Here is a 12,223-nt window from a genome sequence, read left to right as displayed (position 1 = left end):
CTACAATAATGGATCTCATTTAAACATGTCCATTCACGAAATTAAGTCATAAACACAATATTAAAATGTTTGCTGCCGAGTGCTTTTGTTGTTGTTGTTGAGTCAATTTATGTAATACATATTCAATTTTATTTTGGTTCATTTTAATTTGAATTTCATCAATGAATGGCCTAGAAATCAGTGAGAATAACAGATCTGAACATTATGTGTTTTTTTTCACAAATATGCAGGGGGTCTACCGACAGCTGGAAAACATGGCAAGGGGTCTACGAGACAAAAAAGTTTGGGAACCAATGATGTAGAGGTAAAGATGATGTTGACTCTCGCAGATGATGTATTCAACGAAAATACTAAGGAGGTAATGATGTGTAAAGTTACCTTCTAAAATCCAAGTGATGATGGTTATACTATTAATGATATACGATGGTGATATTTTGTGAGTGGGACATCTTCCACGTTTTGTTACCACTTTGTAGATACTGTTGATGATGTTTTGACGGTAGTGTCAGTGATGTTGTAAACGCTCTTGCTAAACAATGTGTCGGTAATAAAGTCGGTAATAAACAATGTGTCGGTAATAAAGTCGGTAATAAACAATGTGTCGGTAATAAAGTCGGTAATAAACAATGTGTCGGTAATAAAGTCGGTAATAAACAATGTGTCGTAATAAAAGAAATATGTCGGTAATAAACAATGTGTCGGTAATAAAAGAAATGTGTCGGTAATAAAAGAAATGTGTCGGTAATAAAAGAAATGTGTCGGTAATAAAAGAAATGTGTCGGTAATAAACAATGTGTCGGTAATAAAGTCGGTAATAAACAATGTGTCGTAATAAAAGAAATGTGTCGGTAATAAACAATGTGTCGGTAATAAAAGAAATGTGTCGGTAATAAACAATGTGTCGGTAATAAACAATGTGTCGGTAATAAAGTCGGTAATAAACAATGTGTCGGTAATAAAAGAAATGTGTCGGTAATAAAAGAAATGTGTCGGTAATAAAAGAAATGTGTCGTAATAAAAGAAATGTGTCGGTAATAAAAGAAATGTGTCGGTAATAAAAGAAATGTGTCGGTAATAAAAGAAATGTGTCGTAATAAAAGAAATGTGTCGGTAATAAAAGAAATGTGTCGGTACGGTAATAAAAGAAATGTGTCGTAATAAAAGAAATGTGTCGGTAATAAAAGAAATGTGTCGGTAATAAAAGAAATGTGTCGGTAATAAAAGAAATGTGTCGTAATAAAAGAAATGTTGATGTTATCAGGATTTTCTTCATCTCTTGTGTGTGTGTGTCAGATGATAACGGTGTAGATGTTGTTGATGCTGATTCCTGAATGTCGACCCTGATGGTGTTTCTCGTTGATCACCTGACAAAGAAACACGCGCCCCTAGCAGGGATTGCCAGCGCCCTGTTGCAGTGTAAGTTGGGGAAGGGGGCAGGGAGAGAAAAGGTGGAAATATCTTCTTTTTTTATCCTTTCTCCAGAGATTCTTATGAAGATGATGTCATTCGTCATGGCACCTTAAGTGATAACGTCTTGTATCATAGCTAGTATAATAGCTAGTATCATAGCTAGTATCATAGCTAGATAGTCTTCATAATCTACTTATAAGCTACAATAAACGCTCAGGCCCATTGAAATACAAATGTGAATTTTGAATACCTACGAGCGTAGAGGCGCCCTATGTTCCTTTACTGTCCTTTAGTTATTGAGATAGGAATAGAGCTAGTATACCTCCCGACAGACGGACGGCTTGTGTAGAGAATGTAAAGGACGAAGGGAGTTGTATTAGGCCTACCCCCCCCCCTTCCACCCATTCCATCAATAGCAAAATAAGCAAAATAAAAAAAAATAAAAAATTACTTTAAAATAAAAGAAAGCTTATATAAGGGAAATCAATGCTATGCAAAGTATTATCTTTCAAAGCTGCAATATTTATCTCCCCTTCCTCTATATAAAAGAAAAAAGGTACTTCCGGCCCAATTTACTAATTCTAGTTTTAAACCAAAGAAACGAAACGCTCAGACGCAACATAGCCCATTGATTAACTAATTGGTTTCATTTATTTTTTATTGTTTCTTGTAGTGTCTTCTACTACGAATATTTGTGCAAAATTTTTACTTGATCCGAGAATGAGAAGTGGGAGAGAAAGTATGCAAAAGAATCCTTCCAGACAGACAGACTGCTCGAGTGAGTTGAAATAAGCAAAACATGCCACATGTCCTTTAGCCTACTATTCCAGTTATATGGTATTGTGTCGATATAATCAACTGAAATATTGAATTCATCGCTAATTAACATTTGATTACGCCTAGATCTAATTCCTATACGCATATACCAGTGACATACTACTTCTCGAGAGACGATCTTTTCCTTTTGCAAATTGGCTAAAGAGGCCAATCCTTAATACACAGCTGCGGTCGCAGGTTTGGCATATTCAATTATATATATATATATATATTACATACCTTCCACATCGTATACAAACATTCAATACATAACTAAAGGGAAAAGTTTCTTCAGTGAGACCTTGAATGAGAGATTGGCCCTATACATATGTATATTAATAATGTAATAATACCATTAATAAATCTCCATATGCTGTGGTATCATGTCGTCAAATGGACTAACAATACATAATTATCGGCTACATTTTCTTTCTCCCTTTATTGGTGGATATAAGGTTGTGGCTGTTGATAGTTTGTAATTCATAGTTTCTGATATTCCTGCTGAAAATATTAAAACCTGCCTTTTTACCTTTTGAGTTAACCACTTCGGGGGGCCGATTTTGAGTTTGTGTTTCCACAGAAACTCTCTTTGCAACCTTGCATTTTAGTGTGTCCACATTGATGACGCACCTTCAGCAGTCTGTGCTCCCTAGCTTGCCTGTATGTGTGTATGACTCAGGTAGATATGCTACGTACCCGATGCGGCAGGGCCCTGAGAAGTGTTTTATGCAGGTTCAAACCCTAACTCTTATCCAAAATACCATGCTTTTATGGTGACTAGTGTAGATGTCGAAAATGGTTTATTATTGAGTGACAAGTTCTTATTTAGGAGAACGAAAGAGATCTACTCTACTGTATCCTATTAGTGTACTGCTACTGTGCTTTTGAATGGGAGACAGAGGCCTAGAAAATGTGTATAATTTACTTTGATTGACTGATAGTAACGGTAAGTAACAATCACGAAACCTGTTGGCCTCACCGAAATGCCGCCTCTGTTACCAGATTACACATTCTTTTAAGAACCGAGTTACACACAGGTTTAACTGCGTGTAAACAGAGTGGGGAAATGAGAATATATTTCTAACAATAAGTATATGTATGCCAGTGTATGTACACTCAGTATGCAATAGGAAAACTAAAACTTACCATATTTTCGTTTTAATTGAAATGTATTCTACTTCCATATAGACAAAGGATTTTAATTTATTAATATATGTTAATCCATAATATATATATTAAATATCACTTTGAAATGTCTCGCCTGTTTACTAGTAAACTTTGCGACACTCCTGTAAAAAAAAAGAAATCTTTTTTTTTATTTTTTATTTATATAGTACCTACATCTCGCGCTCTCTCTAAATTTTTTGTTGTTGCAAGGGGAGTAACAAATAAAATTGTATAACCCGAGAAAGCAGTCGTCCCCCTTCCTAACATAAAATATTGAAAAACAAAATTCTTCATTGTTTTTTTTTTTTTTTTTAACTAGACACATCGCTCGCGGACCACTTTAGGGAAAGAATGGTTGGGGGGGGGGGACAGTCCTATGCGCATGGTTAGTTTTTGTTTTTGGTTACGGGACTTAACAACGGTGTCAAGGTCTCCAGACGGACGTATTGATTGCCCCTGTCCTCTTGTTTTCCCTTTTAAATTTGGTCGTTAATTGTGTCAGTGCAATGAAGCTGAAATAAAACTCTACCACAATGATCCCTGTAGCAAACGTTACAGGAAATAATAGGAATGTCTATCTACTGATCTCAATATATCATCATACAAAGGGTGGACTGTTTAGGCCTATCAACTGAAATCTATATATTGTTTTATATGGGTCGACACCATTCATCACCGCAATACAAATTGTATTGAATACCTTTTCAGCATCAAATCGATTCAAAAATACTTTCAAATGTCTATGTCACTAGCAGGAAGGCAAACGAGATTGTCACAATATTATGACACGTCCCGGATTATTCAGTACATGTCCCGGATTTATGTGTGCGTGTTTGTGTGTGTGTGTGTGTGTGTGTTTTATTAAGGGAAAAGGGGTGGCGTGTTTATGTCCATTGTAAATAATTCATTTTTAATGTTTGTATCTAGAACAGCTAACTCGGTAACAAGACATATTCTAAATGTGCTTAGATGCCGGTAACTAAATAAATGAAAGACCTTGCAGATGTGGAGAATAAGTAAACCATTTTTAAAACAAGATTTAATTTTATATAACCAGAAGCAAAGAGGATAATGTAAGTTACACCCAGTACACACATTAAAAATAGACAAACTTCAACTTATTATACTTTAGACAACTAGTATTAATTTTCTGTTATCATCAAGGGAGAAGAAATAAGGATGTCCTATAAATAAGTAGGGCCATAATTCACCAATTCTGTCACCATCCTCAAACGTAGCTTGTGAGTGTCAGTTGACCTTAAAAGTTTTTAAAATTCTATTGGAAACAACTCATTGGATATAAGGAGAAAAAGGAATAAAAAAATATATAGTGTAGAACAGGGGTGGGCAAATCACGACACTCGGGCCACATGCGGCCCGCCGGAGCGCCTCATGCGGGCCGCAAACACCCACAGAAATCAGGTGTGCTCAAATATTATAAAATGCAAATATATTAGAAATAAATTATTATAAATATCTATATAAATTATCTATACAAATTATCACTTATGATGAAGAGGCTAAGGAAACATTTTCTCTACAAGTCATTCTAAAAAGTACTTAAAAGATTTGGAAAAAAAATTCCCTATGTTTGGTACCACAGTAGTATCCGCTGGTTGAACACGGGCGGCAAGGTGTTGAGAAGAATATGAAATGTCAAGAAAGAACTCGTTATGTTCCTTGAAGGACATTGACTGTGACATTGTTTCTAATATTTCTAATGAAGAGTGGAAGACAGACTTCTCGTTTTACATCGGAATTATTGCAATAGTTTGTTCGCACATGAAATGCATGTGCACGTTAAATAATTTCCAACCAAGCTCTCCCATTTCTCCAGTTTAACAAGTGAAAACAGGTTTTGTCATTCTCTTGCGATAAAAGGTGAAACTATTTCTAGTGAAATGGTTAAAATGTACAAGACCTATTCGGATTCCTTGATTTTGGAGTCTGAAAGTACATTTTAAGACGTCAATAACTTGGAACCCGCTGTCCATAACCCCAGCTCACCATTTAGTGAAGAAGCTGATTCAGCTCCAGAAGGCATACCTCCAAGCAAATTATGACAAGTAAGAAAAGTCAGGGTCAGTCAATTCTTCCGCGTGAGCTTTATGGATGCCAGATCTTGTTCTACACTTAAACTTTGCTGCTAAACTTTCACATTATTTAGTTCCACAGACATCTGTGAACAAGCTTTTTTTTTTCTTGTTTGAAGGTAAACAAGTATAATCACAGGTATTTTCAGATATTGCTAACTCTTGGTAGTTTATTGGTACTGTTAAAAAAATGAAATGTAAATGTATAATACAGTGTAAATGTAAATTAAAGACATAATACTCAATTAGCTAGCGTATTTTTCTAATTTGTAAGTACATATATATCTATATATATATGCGGCCCCCCATTTCACAAATTTCTTTAATGTGGCCCTCGTAAAAAAAAACGGTTTCCCACCTCTGGTGTAGAATATACATTCACATATTTTATTTTACTAAAGCTATCTTTTAATTGTAATCGTCTAATTCTCTACACAGGGTTTAGTACATTTTCTATATAAAAACAGAATTAATTAATTAAAACTAATTGATTAACTCATTGGTTCTTCTTATTGGTTGATTAATGAGCTTAAATTCAAAATTTGATGATTGTACGAGAGGAAATGTTCGAAAAATCGATTACAATCTCTAAACATACACAAAAAAAACACATACAAACATAAAAGAAACATCCAAACATAATAGAAACATACAAACATACAAGAAACATACAAGAAACATACAAACATACAAGAAACATACAAAAATACAAGAAACATTCAAGAAACATTCAAGAAACATACAAGAAACATAGAAAAAAAATACAAAAAACATACAAAACATTCGGGAAAGTTAATAATAATAACAATAAGTCGAAAGAATATTGAGGAATGCATTATTTACGTAGTTATGCAGTCCCAGGTGCGACCTACATATTTTGCCACATGATACAGTACAGACATAACCAATGTTCGCGGGGGTCGATTCAAAGTGAGTTAAAGTGAGTTAAGTCACAAGAGCTTACTTCTTTAGAAATTACAAACAGAGATCTCGTCAGGATCAAAGGTTCAGAATATGTGGGCCCCCATAATGGAAGGTGGGAAAGGGGGGGGGCATAGCACATTGATTTAAAATTCTATGTTTAGCAACAAATGTGATGTCAGCAAATCAAATCTATCGTAGTGAGGGTAATAGTTACATGTAACAGAAGTGTATTATTGACATGGACTTCTTTCCAGGTGACAAAACTAGGTCAGAGGGCGGAAGTAAAGTCTGAGTCATGTATTCCCCCCACACTCACGCTTACACTCCCTCTTACACACATACTCATTATCCCTCCTTCCCTCTACTCTTAGGGACTAGAATGTTTGGACTGGCCATTATTAACCTTTTTGTCCTGATAAATGAAACGTCCAACAGGTTTGATAACAGGATAATGAATTGCTTGAAGGACTCTCTCGTATTGTCTTCTCTGTCTCTCTCTCTCTCTCTTTTCTCTCTTTGTGTCTCTGTGTGTGTGTGTGTGTCTCTCTCTCTCTGTGTCTGTGTCTGTCTGTATGCCTCTATCTGTCTCTCTCTGTCCGTCTGTCTCTCTGTCTGTCTGTCTCTCTGTCCGTCTGTCTCTCTGTTCGTCGGTCTCTCTCTCAGTCTTTCTTTCTCTGTCTGTCTCTCTGTCTCCGTCTCTCTCTCTCTCTCTCTTTGTTTGTCTGTCTCTTTCTTCTGTCTCTCTCTCAATGTCTCTATCTGACTCTCTGTCTGTCTGTCTTTGTCTGTCTGTCTCTCCTTAGCTGTCTGTCTTTCACTGTCTTTATCTCTCTCTGTCTGTCTCCCTCTCTGTATGTCTCTTTCTCTCTCAGTCTGTCAGTCTGTCTCTCTATCTCTCTTCGTATCTCTGTGTCTTTCACTGTCTCTATCTCATTGTACTCTCTGGTGTTTTCTCTGACTCTCTTTCCGTCTATTTCTGTCTCTTTTCGTCTTTCTCTACTTTTCTGTCTCTTTGTCCCTCTATCCGCTCTTCTCTTTGTCTCCTCTTTTCTTGCTGTCTGGTTCGCTGTCTCTGTCTGTCTCACTGACTTTCCCTTTCTCCCATCAGCCCTCACTATTTCTCTAACTCTCTAATAATCTGTACACCCCCTTCACATTGTCCTCACACTGTCTTCACATTGTTCTCACACTGTCTTCACATTGTCCTCACAATGTCTTCACATTGTCCTCACACTGTCTTCACATTGTCCTCACACTGTCTTCACATTGTTCTCACACTGTCTTCACATTGTCCTCACAATGTCTTCACATTGTCCTCACACTGTCTTCACATTGTCCTCACAATGTCTTCACATTGTCCTCACACTGCCTTCATATTGTCCTCACACTGTCTTCACATTGTCCTCACACTGCCTTCACACGAGACATCAGTTGCCTCATACATTTACTAGTGGTCAATGTTTTACCACATCCGTTTTGACGATATCATTACACAAAGACATGTTTGTACTCACCACTGTCAAGTTGACAGCTTTCTTTGATCATGTTTCTAAGACCATCCTAACACTCTAGACTGGCATAGGATGTATTGAGTAGTAACATTGCAGTAACATATAACGCAGATACTTCTGTTTAAATTGCGAAGTGTTATATGAACAGTCACTTGCTTGATCCTCCTTGAGTCACACCCCCACCTATAATATTCCACCGAAGATAGAATAGAAATTGTACCATTTTCTATTCTGTAGCTAAAGGTGTGGTCTGAAAACATAATCTCTTGAAGATGTTCAAACAATAATGGCGAATCCATAAGTAGCAATTCTGTTGGTGTATCCGGTGTCTAGAATAAAGCAAAGTGTTGTTAAGCTATGCATTTTTGTGTGCACTATTTAGCCCAGCAGAATCATAGGGTCTAAGCTCTTCTCATTGTAGCTTTTAGTTAGTTGTCAAGTAGTTCTGTTTAGTCTCCTTAACATTATTTAGTTGGTCGTGCAATAGACAGAATACAGAAATACTAATTAGGTCAATGTCTCGATAGAATTATAAATAATGTCTTCATTCAAATCACAGACAATATATTTTTTATTGCACAATCAATTAGAAAAACTATTGGCTTCGATTAATCGGTGAAATTTTAGTGGATTATGTTTTGAACGTGTTAGGGGTTAATTTAGTAAAGCTAAAATCTGAAACTCATGAGGGAAGGGAGAGAGGGAGAGATGGAAGGAGAGATAGAGGGAGAGAAAAAGGAATGGATGGTATTATCGAGAGAAAACTGGCGTGTAAGAGACTGATAGAGAAAGAGAGATAGAGAGACCAAAATGAGAGAGAAAGAGAGAAAAGATTAAAAATGAGTTAATATACTAAATATGTAGGTGGGGGGGGGGGGCTGGAGGCCCAGAATGGCTATCAAGACGAGACAAACACGTGACCTGCTCACCCTTAGTGCACTAATATCCAACATCACAGCTCCCTTTGACCTTGTGTGGTGCACTGACTGGCATCCAGCTTCAGCTTGTATCCTCTTACTCCAGCGTCCTCTCTCAACCTAAAGACCACAATGTCATTCATTCAATCATTGTATCTTTTAGCTTTAGCGGACCTTTAAAATGTAAAAGCCGCTAATGTATGTATGCGGACTGTTTGCACCTTGGTCTGTTCATGTTTAAATCTCAAATTTCTAGATTAGAAAAAGTTATTTAAAATCTGAATTCATATTGTTGTTGTTGTTTTTATTTACACAATTTTCTAAGTAAAGAAGCATCAACTACTTTTTGCCTTCTTAAAGAACAAACAGTTTTAAAAGTATATACAAGCAAGAACCAAAAGACTTTAATAATAATTATTGTAATAATTATGAGGACTATAAAATGTGGAATATTAAGTGAAAAATACAAGTACATTTCTTTTAGCAACATTTATGTATTAAGTTTTGTGATTTGTCAAATTGTTAAACCCTGTTTTTAATAGGCTGTAAGTCTTGTTGATATTAATAACCCATTAGGTGTACCTACCATTACCTACAAACCATGTTTTTAATAGGCTGTAAGTCTTGTTGGTATTAATAACCCATTAGGTGTACCTACCATTACCTACCTTTGTTACCACGAAAAGTCGACGCCGAAAAAGTCATGTGAGATAATTTATTGGTTATTGGACACCAAGCTCTTTTGATGTGATTAAAGACGTAATCTCTTAAATAGATAGCTGGGAGAAGGCAAATATTGTGTTTCATTGAAAGGCAATAGATACTAGAGAGAGTTGAGAAGGAAGTATCAAGAGCCTGAGGTCGTTTGGACGTTCTGGGCCATCAATGAAGTGGCTAGAAAGATGGCGGATGCACTCCGTTAGTTAGCAAGCAGAAGTCAGCGTAATCTTGACTGTTTCACTTTCAAACTTTTGTTGGAGTTGATATTTTTCTTTTTTTTTTTAAACTTTTTTTTTCTGTCTCTCTCTTTCTCTCTCTAGTCTTCATCTCTCTTTCAGTCTCTCTCTAATTGTTCTCCATCTCTCTTTCAATCTCTCTCTCTCTAGTCTTCATCTCTCTTTCAGTCTCTCTCTCTAATTGTTCTCCATCTCTCTTTCAATCTCTCTCTCTCTCGTCTTCATCTCTCTTTCAATCTCACTCTCTTTCTTCTTCATCTCTCTTTCAATCTCCCTCTCTATAGTCTTCATCTCTCTTTCAATCTCTCTCTCTTTCTTCTCCTTCTCTCTTTCATTCTCCCTCTTTCAGTCTCTCTCTCTCTCTCTCGCTCTTCTACATCTCTCTTTCAGTTTTTCTCTATTTCTTGTCCACATATCTTTCAGTCTCTCTGTTTCAGTCTCTCTCTTTCTTGTCCATCTTTCTTTCAGTTTCTCTCTATTTCTCCATACCTCTTTCAGTCTCTCTTTCAGTCTCTCTCTTTCAGTCTCTCTTTCAGTCTCTCTCTTTCTTGTCCATCTCTCTTTCAGTCTCTCTTTCAGTCTCTCTCTTTCAGTCTCTCTCTTTCAGTCTCTCTCTTTCAGTCTCTCTCTTTCTTGACCATATCTCTTTCAGTCTCTCTCTTTCAGTCTCTCTCTTTCTTGACCATATCTCTTTCAGTCTCTCTCTTTCTTGACCATATCTCTTTCAGTCTCTCTCTTTCAGTCTCTCTCTTTCAGTCTCTCTCTTTCAGTCTCTCTTTCAGTCACTCTCTTTCAGTCTCTCTCTTTCTTGACCATATCTCTTTCAGTCTCTCTCTTTCAGTCTCTCTCTTTCTTGACCATATCTCTTTCAGTCTCTCTCTTTCTTGACCATATCTCTTTCAGTCTCTCTCTTTCTTGACCATATCTCTTTCAGTCTCTCTCTTTCAGTCTCTCTCTTTCAGTCTCTTTCTTTCAGTCTCTCTCTTTCTTGACCATATCTCTTTCAGTCTCTCTCTTTCTTGACCATATCTCTTTCAGTCTCTCTCTTTCAGTCTCTCTTTCAGTCTCTCTCTTTCAGTCTCTCTCTTTCTTGACCATATCTCTTTCAGTCTCTCTCTTTCTTGACCATATCTCTTTCAGTCTCTCTCTTTCAGTCTCTCTATTTCTTCTCCATATCTCTTTCAGTCTCTCTCTTTCAGTCTCTCTCTTTCAGTCTCTCTCTTTCAGTCTCTCTCTTTCTTGTCCATATCTTTTTCAGTCTCTCTCTTTCAGTCTCTCTCTTTCAGTCTCTCTCTTTCTTGTCCATATCTTTTTCAGTCTCTCTCTTTCAGTCTCTCTCTTTCAGTCTCTCTCTTTCTTGACCATATCTCTTTCAGTCTCTCTCTTTCTTGACCATATCTCTTTCAGTCTCTCTCTTTCTTGACCATATCTCTTTCAGTCTCTCTCTTTCAGTCTCTCTTTCAGTCTCTCTCTTTCAGTCTCTCTCTTTCTTGACCATATCTCTTTCAGTCTCTCTCTTTCTTGACCATATCTCTTTCAGTCTCTCTCTTTCAGTCTCTCTCTTTCAGTCTCTTTCTTTCAGTCTCTCTCTTTCTTGACCATATCTCTTTCAGTCTCTCTCTTTCTTGACCATATCTCTTTCAGTCTCTCTCTTTCAGTCTCTCTTTCAGTCTCTCTCTTTCAGTCTCTCTCTTTCTTGACCATATCTCTTTCAGTCTCTCTCTTTCTTGACCATATCTCTTTCAGTCTCTCTCTTTCAGTCTCTCTATTTCTTCTCCATATCTCTTTCAGTCTCTCTCTTTCAGTCTCTCTCTTTCAGTCTCTCTCTTTCAGTCTCTCTCTTTCTTGTCCATATCTTTTTCAGTCTCTCTCTTTCAGTCTCTCTCTTTCAGTCTCTCTCTTTCTTGTCCATATCTTTTTCAGTCTCTCTCTTTCAGTCTCTCTCTTTCAGTCTCTCTCTTTCTTGTCCATATCTTTTTCAGTCTCTCTCTTTCAGTCTCTTTCTTTCAGTCTCTCTCTTTCTTGACCATATCTCTTTCAGTCTCTCTCTTTCTTGACCATATCTCTTTCAGTCTCTCTCTTTCAGTCTCTCTTTCAGTCTCTCTCTTTCAGTCTCTCTCTTTCTTGACCATATCTCTTTCAGTCTCTCTCTTTCTTGACCATATCTCTTTCAGTCTCTCTCTTTCATTCTCTCTATTTCTTCTCCATAGCTCTTTCAGTCTCTCTCTTTCAGTCTCTCTCTTTCAGTCTCTCTCTTTCAGTCTCTCTCTTTCTTGTCCATATCTTTTTCAGTCTCTCTCTTTCAGTCTCTCTCTTTCAGTCTCTCTCTTTCTTGTCCATATCTTTTTAGTCTCTCTCTTTCAGTCTCTCTCTTTCAGTCTCTCTCTTTCTTGTCCATATCTTTTTCAGTCTCTCTCTCTTTCAGTCTC

General features: G+C 36.8%; 1 protein-coding gene across 1 annotated transcript in view; it reads right to left on the bottom strand.

Moving 5' to 3' along the window:
• LOC106053697 (putative uncharacterized protein DDB_G0277255) overlaps positions 1-8,960 on the bottom strand; it is a 160,887-nt gene extending 151,927 nt beyond the window's left edge. The window contains exon 1 of the mRNA XM_056024125.1: positions 8,851-8,960. The gene's annotated coding sequence lies outside the window, so the exon portion shown is untranslated. The remainder of the gene's footprint in view (positions 1-8,850) is intronic.
• Between the last annotated feature and the right edge of the window lie 3,263 nt (positions 8,961-12,223).

Source organism: Biomphalaria glabrata, chromosome 3 (assembly GCF_947242115.1).
Source record: "Biomphalaria glabrata chromosome 3, xgBioGlab47.1, whole genome shotgun sequence".
NCBI classification, from domain to species: domain Eukaryota; kingdom Metazoa; phylum Mollusca; class Gastropoda; family Planorbidae; genus Biomphalaria; species Biomphalaria glabrata.
The sequence above is the reverse complement of the archived record's forward strand: the minus strand, read 5'-3'. Positions and strand labels throughout refer to the sequence as shown.